Source organism: Rattus norvegicus, chromosome X, assembly GCF_021556685.1.
Source record: "Rattus norvegicus strain SHRSP/BbbUtx chromosome X, alternate assembly SHRSP_T2T, whole genome shotgun sequence".
Classification (NCBI taxonomy): Eukaryota; Metazoa; Chordata; class Mammalia; order Rodentia; family Muridae; genus Rattus; species Rattus norvegicus.
Window position 1 is genome coordinate 23,118,865 of NC_141554.1, and position 18,292 is coordinate 23,137,156.

The 18,292-nt window shown below is 41.5% G+C and overlaps 1 pseudogene; it reads right to left on the reverse strand.

The window, feature by feature from the left end:
* Positions 1-1,074: 1,074 nt before the first annotated feature.
* Ilf3-ps1 (interleukin enhancer binding factor 3, pseudogene 1) lies at positions 1,075-3,216 on the reverse strand (annotated as a pseudogene).
* Between the last annotated feature and the right edge of the window lie 15,076 nt (positions 3,217-18,292).

Genomic DNA, 18,292 nt, shown 5'->3' on the forward strand with positions numbered 1-18,292 from the left:
GGAGGGGAACACCCATATAGAAGGGGAAGGGGAGGGGGAGGGGCTAGGGGAATGTTGGCCAGAACCGGGAAAGGAAATAACAATCTAAATAAGAAATACTCAAGTTAATAAAGATTTAAAAAAAAAGAAATCATTGAAAACAACTTTCTGGTATGGAGCAAGCACTGACTACATGTGCCTTCAAGAAATGAGTGGGGAGGAGGGTAGAGAGCTGGTTGAACAGTTACAAGCACTAACTGATCTTCCATGGGATCTGAGTTCAATTCCCAGCACCCACATGGTGACCACTATCAGTCATTCCAGTTCCAGAGTATCCAATCCCCTCTTCTGACTTCCATAGGGTGAAATGCATGTGGTGCACAGATGTATGCAGGCAAAACACCATACACATAAAATAACAATAATATGCAAAAATAAAATAAAAGTAAGCCTATCTTGCTTTTAATAAGAGAAAGAAATGGGTCCCCAGCTCCGAAAAAAAAAAATAAGAGAAAGAAATGGACGGAAGGCAGGTGCATCCCTTTAAGTCAGGTGGATCTCCGAGTCTCAGAGTTCTAGGCCTGCCTGGTCTACATAGAGAGTTTCAGGACAGACAGAGTCCCAAAGGAAGGAGGGAAGAAAGGAAGTAAGGAAAGAAAGAAAAGAAAAGGAAGGAAGGAAGAGAGAGAAGGAAAGCAAAGCAAAGTTTGAGATAGTGAGATGGCTCCGTTGGTATAGGCACTTATTTTCCAAATCAGATGACCTAAGTTCAGTCCTCAGAGATGTGATAGAAGGAGAGAACTAACTTCTGCAAGTTGTCCTCTGACTTCCACATGAATGCTATGGTGTACACACACACACACACACACACACACACACACACACACACACACACACACACACACACAGATCTCTAAGAAAAGGGTTTTTCACTTAGTGTGAACTTTGAAATGATCAAGGTCAAAGGCAAATTCATGATAGAAATTGCCATTTTCTTAAGTCTGTAGGTTAACAGTATCAAACAGGCTGCGGTGGAAGGCTGCGTTTGAGAGTCCCAGTAAGCACAGGGATACAGCATGGACACTTTGAGTTTTGTCATTGGAGGAAATTAGAATAAAAAGTTAATTTTGTGTCAATAACTTTAGATGCTCTAGGAAGCAAATCATGATGGCCGCAGCAGTCTGTAAAAAAGGCACTGTAGCCTGCTGTGGCCGAATTACTGCTGTACCCATAGCTTCCATATCCAGTGCGTGTAGCCTCCTCCATGGTTGATGCCACCAAATCCTCCCTACCTCCCTCCTCACTCTTAGATGTTACCTCCTCAGCCCCAACCTCGGATGTTGGGAGTTGAGTTCACTTTATTATGCAAGGGACCTCCTATGCCAAAGCCAGGTTTGTGTGGCTTTGCAGCAAATTTGGGTCCACCTCAGACAGATACAGGGGTTCTTTTCTTTTTGTTGGCTTCAATAGCAAGAGGGGCATCAGGAAAAAGCTTTTCTAATGCGGCAAGTGCAGTATAAGCCTTTGCCACCTTTTTGTTTGAACCAGCACCTTGAAACTTCTGTCTGTCCACCACAACCTCTATAACAAACTGTTTCTCATGGTTGCCCCATCTTAGACATGAGCTCATATTTGAGGCCATGTCTCTTCTCATTACGTTCCATAATACAGTTCTTGCCATGCTTAGTCCAAATTGACCCCTGCTCAGTAGTGCCATCTGAAGGGAAGACAGACCTTTGGTTGGAGACTACTTCCACCACAGGGGGTGGAGCCATTACTGCTAGCTTCCCATCTGACTCCTCAACAGAGTCCTCCCCTTTGCTGGGGTCTGCCTTCAGGGCCTGTTGGCAAGCCCATGTCCTGTAATACCTTCGGGGCCACATGTAGCTTGGTGGTCTTTTTAGATGGTCCTGAGGCCTCGAAGGTACTGCCGTCTACCTGCATAGACATGGTGAAGATGGGAGCGTGAACAGGACCCGTCTGGGAGATCAGTTTGTACTGCAATCTTGGCTTCAGTTGCTTTAAACTCATCAGGGCCTTCACAGTGTGCGGAGGCTCAGCCTTCTCCTCTTCCTTCTGGATCTTCTTTTTCTTTTTGCTGGGAGAGTTCTCCTCCTCATCCTCTTCCATAGGGCGTTTCATGGGTGTGATGGCATAGGTGGTGCTGGGGGGTGGTGGTGGTGGTAGGATTTGAACAGTGTAGTCCACTGGGTTCTCATTCTTTGGTTTGTTGGGCATTTCGGAAGGCAGGGGGTCCATTCCCAGTAGTTTATGGAGTTGACCAAAGGCAGCAAGCAGCAGAGCATGCTGTGTACTCTGTGTGCTATCTTCCCGTTGCTGTCTGTCTAGATTCCCATTAGCATCAGTGGCTTCTTTTTCACAAGGGTCATAAATGCCAGAACCATCTGGTATTACGATGCCAGAAACCAAGCACTCCAGCACTCTCTGCAGGGATTCACCAGCACCCACTGGCCTATTGGCAGTGCCGATGGACTTCTCACACAGCAGCTCCAGAGGCCACCATCTGGGGAGACCTCAGGTGGGCACTCGGGTACACAAGTCCCTTAGGACACAGGTGACAATGTCACATGACTTTAGCCCATTGGCTCTGACCTGGAGTGGAACTACTTGGTGTGTAGGAGGGACGCCAAGGCAGCAAGGCATTTCTGCCTGTCCAGAAGTCTGGGGGATTGTTGACTGATGGTGTTTCTCCAGCTAATACTTTCTCCATTTCTTCTCTGACAACAGGGGAGGTCAGATGGATGGTCAAGGACAAGGGGGACGCTTTGGCTTTTTTTTTATCATAATCGCAGCATCATCCACAGAGTGGAGTATTTCATATTTGTCTTCTGTTACAGTAGTGAGCTGGATGGCCAGTTTGTCTGCCATCTTGTCCAGAAGGGCAGTTGTGGGCTTCTCCTTACAGAGCAGAACCATCTCTAGGTCCAAATCTCTGTTGAGCAGAAGACCCTTGGCTACCAAGGTGACCGGCATCACACCCCCAGCCATGTGTTCCACCTTCTGTTCCCCAGCCCCTTCTTTGCTCTTATGATCTGGGGGCGTGGCCATATGCTCTGCTTCAGAGAGCTCGATGTTGTCTTTCTCCTGCTCATCCATCCAATCAGAGACAGCCTTGAGGGCCCGCTCAGTGTGGGCCACCATGTTCTGTACAGCCTCCAGCTCCTCTTGTGTTGGGTACACTGAAAAATGCTTTGCCATCACATGGCGATCATCATTCACAAAATAATTCTCATGAGACTCATTTTCCACTCCTTTTTTCTTGTAGTGTCTGAAAATCAGCCTTGGCTTATCTTTTCAAATTGTGACAGCTCTTTGGTGTTACTAATACTTCAACTACCCAGTCCTTCCTCCTCAGGCTCCGCCGCCCTCCTGCCACAAGCCTTCTGGAGTCTTCACAACCCCCTTCAAATGAAAAAAAAAAAGCCATGCAGTTTTCGCAGGGACTGCTTCAGTCATAACTGCAATGGTGAGAGGAGGAACTGGGGGCCGGGGGTGGGTAGGTGGGCATGCATCAATTAATAAAATGTAAATGGCATGTTTTCAACACTAGGGAAAATTCAATGTAGGTAAAGACATTTCATTTGCTTAAGAGCAAAGTGTTGGACTTCGACCCAAAAGTTATTTGCTTCAATATTGTGCTGGTTGGTCTAAATTGTCAGCTAGCCGACAAACTTCAGGATGAGTCTTCCAGGACCTTTCCAGAGATATTTAACCAGGGAGAGGAGACTCATTGTAAATGAGGGTGGCAACCTGCTATGGGCTGGGATCTTAAACTGAATAAATAATAAACAACAGAAATGCAAGCTGAGGAGCAGTGTTCATCTCCCACTGCATCATGACTTTGGAAGCAACGAGACCAACCACTGCATAAGCTGGTTGACTCATCTGAGAACCACTCTAGCTGCCTCACCTTCCCCACCACCGTGATTTGTAATTTCAAATCTGTGAGCCAAAATAAACATTCCTTTCCTTAAGTAGCCTCTAGTCCCATGTCAGATATTTAGCCACAGACATAAGAAAAGTAACTAAGCCTTCCTCTACTCAAAAAATAAACAGGCTGAGAAAGAAATTAGGAAAATGACACCCTTCACAATAGTCCCAAATAACATAAAATACCTCGGTGTGACTCTAACCAAGCAAGTAAAAGAATCTGTATGACAAGAACTCCAAGTCTCTGAAGAAAGAAATTGAAGAAGATCTCAGAAGATGGAAAGGTCTCCTATGCTCATGGATTAGAAGGATTAATATAGTAAAATGGCCATCTTGCCAAAAGCAATCTATAGATTCAATGCAATCCCCATCAAAATACCAATCCAATTCTTCAGAGAGTTAGACAGAACAATTTGCAAATTCATTTGGAATAACAAAAAACCCAGGATAGTGAAAACTATCCTCAACAAAAAAAGAAATTCTGGGGAAAATCACCATCCCTGACCTCAACCAGTATTACAGAGCAATAGTGATAAAAACTGTATGGGTTTGGTACAAGAGACAGGCAGGTAGATCAGTGGAATAGAATTGAAGACGCGGAAATGAACACACACAACTATGGTCACTTGATTTTTGGCAAAGAAGCTAAAATTATCCAGTGGGGAAAAGACTGCATTTTCAGCAAATGGTGCTGGTTCAACTGGAGGTCAGCATGTAGAAGAATATAAATTGATCCATTCTTATTACCATGTACAAAGCTTAAATCCAAGTGGATCAAGGAGCTCCACATCAAACTAAATACACTCAAACTAATAGAAGGAAAAGTGGGGAAGACTCTTGAACACATGGGCACTGGAGAAAATTTCCTGAACAGAACACCAATAGCTTATGTTCTAAGATCAAGAATCAACAAATGGGATCTCATAAAGATACAAAGCTTCTGTAAGGCAAAGGACACTGTCATTAGGACAAAATGGCAACCAAGAGATTGGGAAAAGATCTCTATCAATCCTACATCTGATAGAGGGCTAATATCCAAAATACATGAAGAAAATCAAGAAGTTAGACTCCAGAGAGCAAATAACCCTATTAAAATGGGGTACAGAGCTGAAGAAAGAATTCTCAGCTGAGGAATGTCGAATGGCTGAGAAGTACCTAAAGAAATGTTCAACATCCTTAGTCATCAGTGAAGTGCAAATCAAAACAACCCTGAGATTCCACCTCACACCAGTGAGAATGGCTAAGATCAAAAACTCAGGTGACAAGAGATGCTGGTGAGGATGTGGAGAAAGAGGAACACTCCTCCATTGTTGGTGGGATTTCAAGCTGGTACAACCACACTAGAAATCAGTCCGGAGGTTCCTCAGAAAATTGGACATTGAACTACCTGAGGACCCAGCTATACTACTCCTGGGCATATATCCAAATGATGCCCCAACATATAACAAGGACCCATGCTCCACTATGTTCATAGCAGCCTTATTTATAATAGACAGAAGCTGGAAAGAACCCAGATGCCCTTCAACAGAGGAATGGATACAGAAAATCTGGTACATCTACACAATGGAATACTATTCAGCTATCAAAAACATGACTCCATGAAATTCATAGGCAAATGGATAGAACTAAAAAATGTCATCCCAAGTGAGGTAACCCAATCACAAAAATACACACATGATATACACTCACAAATAAGTAGATATTAACCCAAAAGCTCTAGTTACCCAAGATACAATCCATAGACCACATGAAGCTCAAGAAGAAGGACAACCAAAGTTCTGATGATCCAGTCCTTCTTAAAAGGGGGCATAAAGATATTCGAAGGAGGAGATATGGAGACAAAGTTTGGAGCAGAGACTAAAGGAATGGCCATTCAGAGCCTGCTCCACTTGGGTATCCAGCCCATACATATATATCCAGACAATATTGATGAAGCCAAGAAGTGCATGCTGACAGGAGCCTGATATAGCTGTTTCCTGAGAGGCTCAGCCAGAACATGACAAATACAGAGGCAAATGCTAGCAGCCAACCACTGAACTTAAAACAGAGTCCCCATTGGAGGAATTAGTGAAAGGATTGAAGGAGCTGAAAGGGCTTGCAAGCCCATAAGAACAACAGAGCCTGCCCCACATGTGGCCCATACATATACAGCCACCCAATTAGACAAGATGGATGAAGCAAAGAAGTGCAGACCGACAGGAGCCGGATGTAGATCGCTCCTGAGAGACACAGCCAGAATACAGCAAATACAGAGGCGAATGCCAGCAGCAAACCACTGAACTGAGAATAGGACCCCCGTTGAAGGAATCAGAGAAAGAACTGGAAGAGCTTGAAGGGGCTCGAGACCCCATATGTACAACAATGCCAAGCAACCAGAGCTTCCAGGGACTAAGCCACTACCTAAAGACTATACATGGACTGACCCTGGACTCTGACCTCATAGGTAGCAATGAATATCCTAGTAAGAGCACCAGTGGAAGGGGAAGCCCTGGGTCCTGCTAAGACTGAACCCCCAGTGAACTAGACTGGTGGGGGGAGGGCGGCAATGGGGGGAGGGTTGGGAGGGGAACACCCATAAGGAAGGGGAGGGGGGAGGGGGATGTTTGCCCGGATACCGGGAAAGGGAATAACACTCGAAATGTATATAAGAAATACTCAAGTTAATAAAAAAAAAAAAAACAAAAACAGAACAACAATGCCAACCAACCAGAGTTCCCAGGGACTAAACCTCTACCCAAAGAGTACACATGGACATGGACAGACCCATGGCTCCAACAGCATATGTAGCACAGGTTGGGCACCAATGAGAGGAAAAGCCCTTGTTCTGCCAAGACTGGACCCACCAGTGTAAGGGAATGTCAGGGCAGGAAGGGGAAAAGTTGGGGAGGGGGAACACCCTCATAGAAAAAGAGGAAGGGGGGATGGTATAGGGGGGTTATGGGTGGGAAATCAGAAAAGGCAATAACATTTGAAATTTAAAGAAAAAATTAGCCAATAAAAAAGAAATGTTATATAAGAAAGTATATAAATAGCAAAAAGAAAGAAAGGAAGAAAGAAAGAAAGAGAGAGAGAGAGAGAGAGAAAGAAAGAAAGAAAGAAAGAAAGAAAGAAAGAAAGAAAGAAAGAAAAAAGTAACTAATGCAGAAAACTGATACTGAAACACTTGACCTTGTGGTCCATAGGCCTTCTAAAAAATGGTTTCATGATTTTTAGAAGTGATGAGGAAGAATTTGAGCTGCATGCTAGAGAAGCCTTCAAATGCTATAAGTAGAGTGGTATTTTGTTTTGTTTTGCTGTGTTTTGTTTTGCTTTTAAAGCATCCCAGATTGGCCTTGAATTTACTACAGGCAATGATTATACTGAACTCTGATCCATCTGCTTCTTCCTCCTGAGTGCTGAGTCTGCAGGCATGCAGTGTCATGCGTGGTGCTACGGACGAAACTCAGAATGCCATTTGTGTATGCCAGGCAAGCACTCTCCCAGCTGAGCTACATTCCATCTCTGTAAGCAGAGCTTAATGAGATATTCTGGTGAGCGTGTGGAAAAGCAGAATGGTGTTAGAAAGGCTGTAGTGAAGACTGTCATGACAGGGTTTGAGGAAGGGCATCATTGGAAACCGGCTGAGAGAGATGACATTTGTGTTATGTTGTGGCAAGAATTCACACAGTTGGGCAGAGTCTCACTGTTTCTCTTTTCTGAGAAGTATAACTTGCTTTTCTTCTTTATCTTTTTCTTTCAGTACTGAGCTTGGCTGACTCTCTGGGCACTGTTTCTCTGATGTGCCTCCCCACATTCTTCTGCCACAAGGCTGATTGCTGACCTCTATTGCAATTAGGCCTCTTCGCTTTCTATCCCGTCTCCATTGCCCTCCTCCAGGTACCTGCCAAGATTTACAGCTTGCATGCTCTTTTGCTTTTCTCTTGATGCTAATAAAATTGCCCTTGACCTTTATTCTGAGTCTGTTAAAATACATGTTACTAACTAGACTAAGAACCCAAAGGGGAAACCTCAATTTCCCCTGGAGTCTTAATCACAAGAAGCCCCGGTATAATTGTTTCTTATTTGTTAAGATTAGTGAAGTCCTTTGTGAGCCATGAGCAAGAGGTAATTTCTAGTGGCAATTGCTTCTGGTCTCTATAGTTCCCCACTGTCAACCTCAAGGGAAGCCCTGAAATGAAATTTCCACCTTATTTAGAGTTGCATCTGGTTTTGAGGCGGACCCTTGCAACCCCACTTGCAGGCTACAGGCATTCTGAAAAGGTATTCTTTCCGAATTGAATTTCAGAACTTGCTGAGAGAAGTCTCAGCAAAAGGTTTCCCAGACTCCCCATTTAGAAAGGGGTAGAATGTTCTGAAAAGACATTCTCCTTGTTAGGTGAATGGTCTGGTTTTCTGGCCCTTGAGCAGTGCTAGGAAGATGAACTATAAGCCTTGCAGCTCAAAAGAAATTCTATCACTGTGAAACCAATGGTTCTTGGCACATTATTGAGGTATTATACCCTAGTAGATTTTTATATTGTGTAGATGGAAACTACTATCACAAGGAAGGCTATCTCATAAAGAACATCGTGTTCTACTCTGAGACCTCATGGAAAGGACACTTTAACCCAGATTTGAGTGTTAGCCAGGCTGTGAACTATGGAGTGTAGAACTGTGGGCAAGATGGCTGATTAAATCATTCCCTATTGAGATGATATGAAATGTTTCTAGTTTAGACCTGGCTCAATTTAAAACCCTTTCTGCTTTGGGGAAATAGGAATTTCAGGGCGTGTGAAATATGGAAAGCTTATGAACCCCACAGTAAATTTATCCCTAGGTGTTTTAATAATGTTTTTACCTTCTATTAAAGGTTTATGAGAAATACAAGATGAAGAGACTGTGGCTATAGTACAATAAAGTGCTGGCCTAGAAACAGTCAAGTGCCCCTTATCTGAAATGACACTGACCAGAGGAAGCATTTCCAGTTTTGAACTGTTTTCTTTTTTCAGAATTGCTAATATTTGCATATTTATTAATGAGATATCCTGGTGAAGGGACAAAGGCCTAAATGTAAAATTCACTTGTATTTCATATGCTCCTAGAACACAGAGCCTAAAGTTGACTTTATACATCTTGAATGTAACTGTCTTTGGACTACTACCAATCGTATGAAGTCAAGTGCTGATTTTGCCACTTGTGGGATTATATGGGTGCTTAGAAAGTTGCTGTTGTTTTTATTTGCTTGCTTGCTTGCTTGCTTGTTTTTGCTTTTGGAGCATTTATCTGGTGTTGTAAAATAGCGTTCAATAATGTGATGTTGCTCACATAAACTGGTGATACGCTATTGATGGCAACCCCATATAACCTGACCTGTGAGGACCGAATTTAGTTATCTATACCCCACAGTTATACATTCACATGACACAAAATAACTTATAAGAGAAACCTTGGAGCAGATGTATATAGAGGAATATAGAGGAAAAGATAGAAATTCCCATTTCTTTACCCATGTTCCTATGCTAAACTCGAGTTTTTCTTCAAAGAAAACATAAAAGGCACAGATGGACTGTTCCAAAAACTACAAGGATTAGATGAAGAAATCATATGGGCTATCAATATGTTTACAGCATAAACAAATGCCACAAAATACAGGACCCAAACATGTTGGAACTGAAAAGAGTGACAACTTCAATACTCCATACTCAGCCTCTGATAGAAGGAATTTCTGGTTGGATTGTGAAGCAAAAGTCAACTTCACAGTGTGTTTCTAAGACCTACTTATATCCAATACCCACAAGGGTTGAACTGGAGTTATATTACTATTCAAATATATTACTTTCTACTCCCTCAAGGTGACTCTCAACACTGGCATAGTGTATATGCCTAATGAACTTGCATGTGTCTAAGAGCACATGACTACGTGACTTAACTTTTTCTATAGGACGGAAAATACAAACTAAAAGCTTCTACAGATCAGTAACACAATGCCATTAAGGTTTATTTATATTCCAGATACATTTCATCCTAGGCCTTTCCAATAAGCTTATGAAATTATCTCTTTTTACTTCAAAGCAAGTTTTAAGAGCTGACCAAATCTTAAATGGGAGCTTCACCATGAAATACAAATATTGTGGAAAATAGCTGTACCAAACTATAAAGAGATGAAGAAATATATACGTATGTATTTATTATATATTTTTATTATGTAATATTATTTAATTAGTATTTTCTTTCTTTATTGTATATGTATATACATGTATGTATACATATATATGTAGCCGAGCACAGTCTTTCTGATGTTACAGATAAATGTAAGTAATGTTTTTAACAGGCTTTTAGTAGATCAATTTTATTTATATTACATTCACTTATTTATTATGTGTGTATAGAGGGGTAGCTGTGCATATCTCACGATGCATGCATGAACATAGAGAACAGCTTGGGGAAATCAGTTCTTTTCTTCAACCATGTGGGTCGCAGGGATTAAACTTGTTTTTCAGGCTTGGCAGAGCTTGCTGTCAGTTGCTGGGCTACCTCAGAGGCCCTGTGTATTTACCTTTTTTTCCTGGTTTCTTTGTCTATATTTTTCCCATTTTGTGGTCCTAGGGTTTGTTCTTAAGACATTTTTATTAATTATTTTATTTTAATGTATTAATTATTTTTGTTAATTGATTAATTTACTTATAAGTTTAATAATTTTATTAATTTAGATTACATCTCCAACAGTTCCTCCCCTCCTCCCAGTTCCTTCCTGTCCACCTCCTCCCTCCCCATCCATTCCTCCTCCCTTTCTCTTCAGAGAAAGGATAGGCTCCTCCCGGAGCTATCAACCAAATATAGCATATCAAGTTGTAGTAAGACTAGGCACCTTCCCTCATATTAAGACCGGAAGAAGCAATCTAGTAGGAAGAAAAGGTTCTCCAAAGGAGACAAGCATCAGAAACAGTTCCTCCCTCCCCCCGTCAGGAATCCCACAAAAATACTAAGCTACACAACCATAGCATACGCAGAGGGTCTAGGTTAGGCCATGCAGGCTCCGTGATTGTTGGTTCAGTCTTAGTGAGCCCCTGATGAATTCAGGTGAGTTGATCCTGTCGGTTTTCTTGTGGTGTCCTTGTCCCCTCTGGCTCCTACAATTCTTTCTACAAGATTATTGTTTGACTGTGGGAGTGGCTAACAAATGTCAGCTTGAGACCCATGCCACAAGAGGGAGCCCACCCCTGACACTGCCTGGAGGACCAGAAACCAGAGGTCAGATAGCCCAGAAACCTTGGATAGAACTAAACATAGGTGGCAAAAAAAAAAAAAGGACAATAAAATTATTCCTAATGGTATTCTGCTATTCTCATAGATTGGTGCCTAACCAAATTATCACCAGAGGCTTCATCCAGCAACTAATGGAAACAGTCTTAAACTTTTATAAATGCTGGGCAAGCACGCTAGCTCTAGCCACAACAAATCTGCATTAGTTGCATTTATTAAAATATATTCCACATAGGGCCTTACTTTTTACTTCCTGTGTTCCTTGCGCTTTGGTGTCAAGAATAAAAAACTTTTTGCTTAAGACAATGATGCAAAAGAAGTTTTCTTCATTTTTTTTTGTGACTTAGTCATCACATTTCCCTCTATTAAGTATTTGCTTCATGTTGAGTTAATTTCTGTATATAATAGGAAGAAGGTAGCTAACTGATTATTTTCTATGTGCATATCCAGTTGCTCCTTAATGTGTTTTGAACTTATATATTTTATGTGCTTGTTCATATTCTCTTTGAAGTTATTGATAAGTTTTACAAATAAGGTTTTGAGTTCCTCATCTGTTATTTTAAAATATTTGTACCCTTAAATTTGATAATTAAAGATTTATGATCTTTTAAAGGAGTTGTAAAGTTTTGTTTTTTTTGCATGTTTCTGTGCTGTTATTTGCATATCTGTTCTGATAGTCATCTCTTCTGTTGTTAATTTGGAATCTAAAACATGGGCAGTACACATTTTGGGACCTTAATACATGATATCATTCAGAGAGGAGAACGTTAATAATAATAAACCACTAGCTTAGAACCATTAGTCTCTTTTAGGGTTAACCTGCTTTTTATCAAAAGAGGGCAGAACTACCAACCAAGCAACCTTCACCATCTGTCTAAATCTGTGGGTGCTTCAGTTTGAGTCCATCTCACCTCCAACCATTCCTGCCTTCCTGTGCCTATTTCCCACATAGAGGCTCTGAGAGGTTGATTCTAGGATCTCTACCTTGGGATTATTCTTTGTTCTCAGTTCTTCTAGGTGTAGGTGTCTCTCAAGATGTCACATGGACACATGGACACATGGCCACAGTCCTCCAGACATGGGGCATGTCAAAATGTATCTACTCTCCACTGTTGATTCATACCAAAGATTAGCTCTTTCACTAAGAACCCCTGATTAATTTCTGGTTTCTGAAAACTATAGACTTCTCCCGTGTACCATACTGTCCTTTTTACCTTGCCTCTCTCTTACTCTGTGGATGAGGATTCTTTACTTTTTTTTCTTCCTCCACTTAAGCATCATGTGGCAGGAGGGCGCCTTGTGATGCCCCCTCCATTTGCTGAGTTTTACTTCTTTTCACCTTCAGGTCACCCATCACCCTTGCCCTGTGATTTTTCACTTTTCCTCTCTGCAATAGAAACTACTCTTTGTTATCCAAGCACAGACCATGACATATAGAGACAGCTTAAAGTCTTCCATTTACTCTAGAACTCCTCTCTCAGAAATTATTAAACAATGTACTATTTAATGTAGTCAGAATAATAGCTCTCTTGGGCTATATTCTGCTGTATAAGTGAAATTCTGTCTTATGTCCAACATCCCCTAAGCTTTGTCCCAGTGCTCTGGTAGCTATCATTCTATCCATTGCTTCCATGAGATCCACTGTGTTACAGTCTACTTTTAAGTTAAAACATGAAGCATTTGTGTTTTAGAGTTTCTATTGTTGTGAAGAGACACCATGACCACTACAACTCTTATAAAGGAAAAAAAAATTTAATTGGGGCTGGCTTACAGGTTCAGAGGTTCAGTCCATTATCATCATGGCAGGAAGCATGGCAGCATCCAGGCAGGCATGGCACTTGAGAAGGAATTAAGGTTCTACATCTTGGTCCATAGGCAGCAACAGGAGACTGTGTACTCCACACTGGGCATAGATTGAGCATAGGAGCCCTCAAAGCCTGTCCCTATCATGACACACTTCCTCCAATAAGGTCACTCCTCCTAAAAATGCTACTCCTATGGAACAATCATTCAAACACATGAGTCTATGGGGGGACATACCTATTCAAACCACCACAATTTGGTTTTGTATGTACCATACTGAGCTCACTTAACCAAACATCATCCAGTTTCTTCCTCATTTTCAGTATGGCAGAATCCCCTTTTATAGAACTTAGCAGTATTCTTACCCTGCCCTTCATCACCCAGGGAAATCATCAGTTTCTGCCTGAGCTCTCCCTCACTGAAGAAAGCAGAAGCAGCCATGTTGTTCAGCATGTTACTTTCTATATTTTCCATTCACTTTCATTGGCTTTATGTCCACAATTTCAGAAATCATTGTGTTATATAAACTGATGACTCCCTGCCTCTGATCAGGATGTAGTACACTCACTTTTCCTTCCCTTGTAGTCAGAGATAGAATCTCTTAGAATCGGAATTCTTTTTCTATGGAATATTGACAGTCTGTATTTAGCAAGATTTTTATAAAAGCTCACAAAAAGAAAATTGGAAGGAAGATTTGTAGTAGAGTGTAGAAAGAGATTTTCTGCCTCTCAGGAAGAGGGACTTCAGAAAGGCAGTTTCTTTCTCTTTTTTTTTTCTTTCTGGCATTCTTGTGCCTGGATTTGAAGCCTGAAAATTACTATAAAGAAAAGACTCCTGAACATAATGTTCCCTGCAGTAGAAATACTTAAAGTCCACAGATTAACCTTCTACCCTGGATTATGTGTCTGTATGTAGGCATTCCTTCTGAAAACGACACTCCCTCTGTCACCTCCAGTATGCATTCACTCTGGTCTCAGTGTACCCCAGAGATTTGTCATTATACAAATATTTTATATTATAGATTCAATCTTGAAGAAATTATACATAAGCTATTAAAAACGTCAATGTTCCCAGTTGTGTGGCTGCTCTAGAGTGAAACTTAATGACATATAACCAGCTACCTGAAAGCCACAGTACAGAACTGCATTTTCTAAAATTGTCCAAAGCACTATCTTTCTTGCCTCATGCTGTTATGCAAGGTTTCACCTCCCACGACAGAGATGCAGCTTAATTAGCCACTTGAATCTGAAAGGGCTTATGACTCAACTGCTAATCAATAGAGTATGGCGGAAATGACTCAACATGAGTTCTGTGTGTTGGTCATAGAAAGTAATGTGACATCTACCTTGTTTACAAAAAATGCTCCTCAGGGCCTGAGTCATGAGGTATGGAGCCTGAGTGCTGGGCAGCGTACCAGAGGTACCATAGACCTCTAAATGTCAGTCCTCTTAATATCACCTGCAGGGATGTTAGTGAATGCCCCTTCAGTGGTTCCAGCCCTCAGACAGTCAGGTTTTTCCAACCGAGGTCACAGAAAGGCTAGGAACAAATCATATCTGCTATGTCCTTGCTGAATTCCTTACTTTGAAATTCCATCCTCAGGGCAAATGTTGGCTATTTTTTATGTACTAAGTTTGGGGTGGTTTGTTATTCAGACAAGAATGTGAACATATGGTTTAAACACCACTTTATATAAAGCCATCCTCTACCATATGATCAAATCATATATTGCTGGTTAAATCACAGTGATGATTTCTTATTGTTTATTTTTGGCATGTATACTACTTGTATGTATGTATGTATGTATGTATGTATGTATGTATATCATGCACATTATAGTAGTTACTTTCTCTGTTGCTGTCATGAAATACCTTGACCAAAGTCAACTTAAGGAAGAATTCACTTTAGCATATGGTTTCAGAGGGTTAGATTCCATAATGACAGAGAATGCATGGGAACAGAAGCAGGGATCTCTGCTGCTCACACAGGAAGCAAATACAGCAAACCCGAAGTGAGGCAAGGTTGTAAGTTTTTAAGGTCTGCCTTCCAGTAGTGTAACAACTCCAGCAAGGCTTTGCATCTTGGAAGTTTTATAACCTGTCCAAAGAGTGCCACCAGCTGGGGAACCAAGCATTCAAATATACAAGCCAATGGAAACATTTCTTACTAAAATTAGAACATCTATAAACAAGTTCATTTGTGTTTCTCATCTGCACAGGGAGGAGGTTTTTGAAGGTCAAATCCATAGAACTCAGAAACCAGATAATTATTAGAAATCTGTAGAACCTTTGTTTCCACTGCAAAAGCAGAGACAACTACTTTTCCAAATACCCTGATGTCAAATTCATCCAACAAGCAAGCTCTCCCACAGACAAGCTACGAGTCCATTCCGTCTAGAGCAGGGATTCTTAGCCTTCCTAATGCTGTGACACTTTAATACAGTTCCTCATATCGTGGTGACCGCAACCATGAAATTATTTTTGTTAGTACTTCAAAACTGTAATTTTGGTCCTATTATGAACCGTAGAGGTTTGCCAAAGAGGATGCTACCCATAGGTTGAGAACCACTGATCTTGAGACTGATCTATCTATGATGGTTGCTCTTTTGGTTTTCAATGAGCAAGTTTATTAAGCAGACAGCAAGCAAAAGTCAAATAACAAATAGCGAGTAGCAGATAGAGTTATCTAACTGGGTGAGAGTACCCAGCAGAGTTCCCAATTGAAAGTCCCAGGAGGAGCAGAGTGCTTTCCCTGTGTGAGGCATCTAAGTAAAGCAGCACATAGCAAGCAGCAGACAGTGAAACTGTGACTCAAGTACTTACAACACCTAGCAGAAGTGACTGGTGAAGTCCCTGTGAAATAGCCTTGTTGGAGTTCCCGATTCAGGGGTTTCTAGAATACAGCATTCTCTCCATAGATTTGACAGTAACCATGGGTAATTCCTCATTGGCCCAGGTGGAAGAATAAATGTGAGGTGAAGGCTGACTGTTGTCCATAGTGTCTGAGAGTCCACTGTTTTCACATGTTAATCCAGCCAGGCACCTTGGGCTCCTGTTTGTTGTATAGGAAAACCTCAGTGGGCCCAGAGTTCAAAGATTAAGACACAAACAACAGCACAGATTGACAGGGTGGGAAACAAGCTAAAAGCTATTCCAGAACTTAGTGCCTGAGCCCATTGACTGGAAGCAAGGGGTAGTCATTAAATTGAGGCAATGCTTTTTCCTCCTCCCTCAGGAATTCCACTTAACTTTGCACTCTACATTCCAGATGTCTCTGCTTTTTTTTTTTTACTTCTGCTTTGTCATACTCTAGCTGCTCTAAAATTCTCCTTGTTAATTTATAACTACCATTCATATCCTTGGGGATATGGATTCAATTTCCTAGATAATAAGACATTCACTAGTGCACGAGAGTCCAAAGAAGGAACACCCAACCATTTGTACTTTTTGCCCAGATTGTGATCAAAACAAAACAAAACCAAAAATAACCACAGAAAGTGATTTATACAAGCAAGTCTCTCTTGTGAACACAACAATCTAATAGCTAAGGACTTTGGTTTGTTTGTTTGTGAAAAAATCCTCATCCCACTTAAGTACAAGCAATAATCTCAGATGTGCTCTTAGCAGGAACTTGCATGGCAATACTGTGCAACTTATTCTCAGGAGAGAAACAATGGTAATGATAGGTCTAAGCACTGGCTGGAGAAAGAGTAAGCTGTGAAGAGTTGGAGAATCAAACAGTGTTCCAAATTCTTCTGTAGCTGTATTCAGACACATAGGAGTGCTTGGTTTTTTATCATAGGATAGTATAGAGAGCTCTAACCTGTCATATCTCCTCAAGGATTTGAAGCAGGAACAAATAGTTTTCTTTCTCTATTCCTGATACCCTTGATCTCTTTGCTTAATATCAATGTTATGGTTTGTGTATGCTTGGCCTATTAGAAGGTGTGGTCCTGTTGGAGTAGATGTGGCCTTTGTTGGAGTAGGTGTGTCACTGTGGGTGTGGGCTTTAAGACCCTCATCCTAGCTGCCTGGAAGTCAGTATTCTGCTAGCAGTCATCAGATGAAGATGTAGAACTCTCAGCTCCTTCTCCTGCACCATGCCTGCCTGGATGCTGCCATGCTCCTATCCTGATGATAATCGCCTGAACCTCTGAACCTGTAAGCCAGCCCCAATTAAATGCTGTCTTTAATAAGACTTGACTCGGTCATGGTGTTTGCTCACCTCAGTAAAACGCTAAGACAATCATCAAACAATATTCTTTACTTTCCTCCTGTCCCCGTGACTACCCTTTATGATGCATCCTTAAGAACTAGAATAAATTTGATCTGAGAACACAAAATTTTTAAAAAATTAAAAATGAAAACATCACCTTGAAGGTTTTCCTAACATTTAAAAAGGATTCATTTCATTTTATTTTATTATTTTATTTTGATGTGTATCAGGGCTTTGACTGCATGCATGTGTATGAACCACATGTATGTCTAGTGCCCATGGAATTTAAAAGAAGGTGTCAGATGCCCTTGAACTGGAGTTACAGGTGGCTGTAAATCACCACGTGGGTGATGGGAACTGGACCCTGGTCCTTCACAAAGAGCACTGAGTGCCTATTCACGCACTCTTGCTGAGCTCAAGGACTAGTTTTAGGAGATGTGCATTGGACACTGACACCAAGTGTTCCTCAGTGGTAATGACACCTACAGATTTTGAGGTTCTGGATCATCTGCCACCAATGCTTCTGCTATGTCCTTTCCTCATACTTTCTGGCTTCTTCCTGTCATTTGTCTTCTAGACTGTACTGCATGAAGAGATAGGACCATGGGAAGGTGGACCCAGCACCCAAATAGGCCATGGGAAAGTCCCAAATCACTTTCACCCATGTCTTGAAGCTGTCTATGTTCCTTATTCTCTCCATGGCACACAGAGTTTGTTGATCCAATGTCCACCAGTATCTCTACCAGTATGAGTAGCTGCTTATTAAAATGATGTAGAGACCCTTCCATTGACTCATCAAAACAGTCTATCAAAGCTGCCTGTGCTCCGAAAAGGTCATCTCCAAGTGTGTGCTGTACTGTGCATTGGGCTCTGAGTTTATGAAAAATTATTAGTATCTCCAAAGAGCTCATACTTATCTTGAGTCAACCAAAATAGTGTGAAATGGGGAAGAGTTGAGAGCTTTTGGAACCAAGGGAGCATCTGGGTGTACCAGTTGGAAAGAATGGGAGAAGTCAGAAAAAACTTTAACTTTCTGCAAGAGGAATTCTAGCAGACTCCTGGCAGCATGCACTTCTTTCTACCACTCGTAATTTTCCTCCTA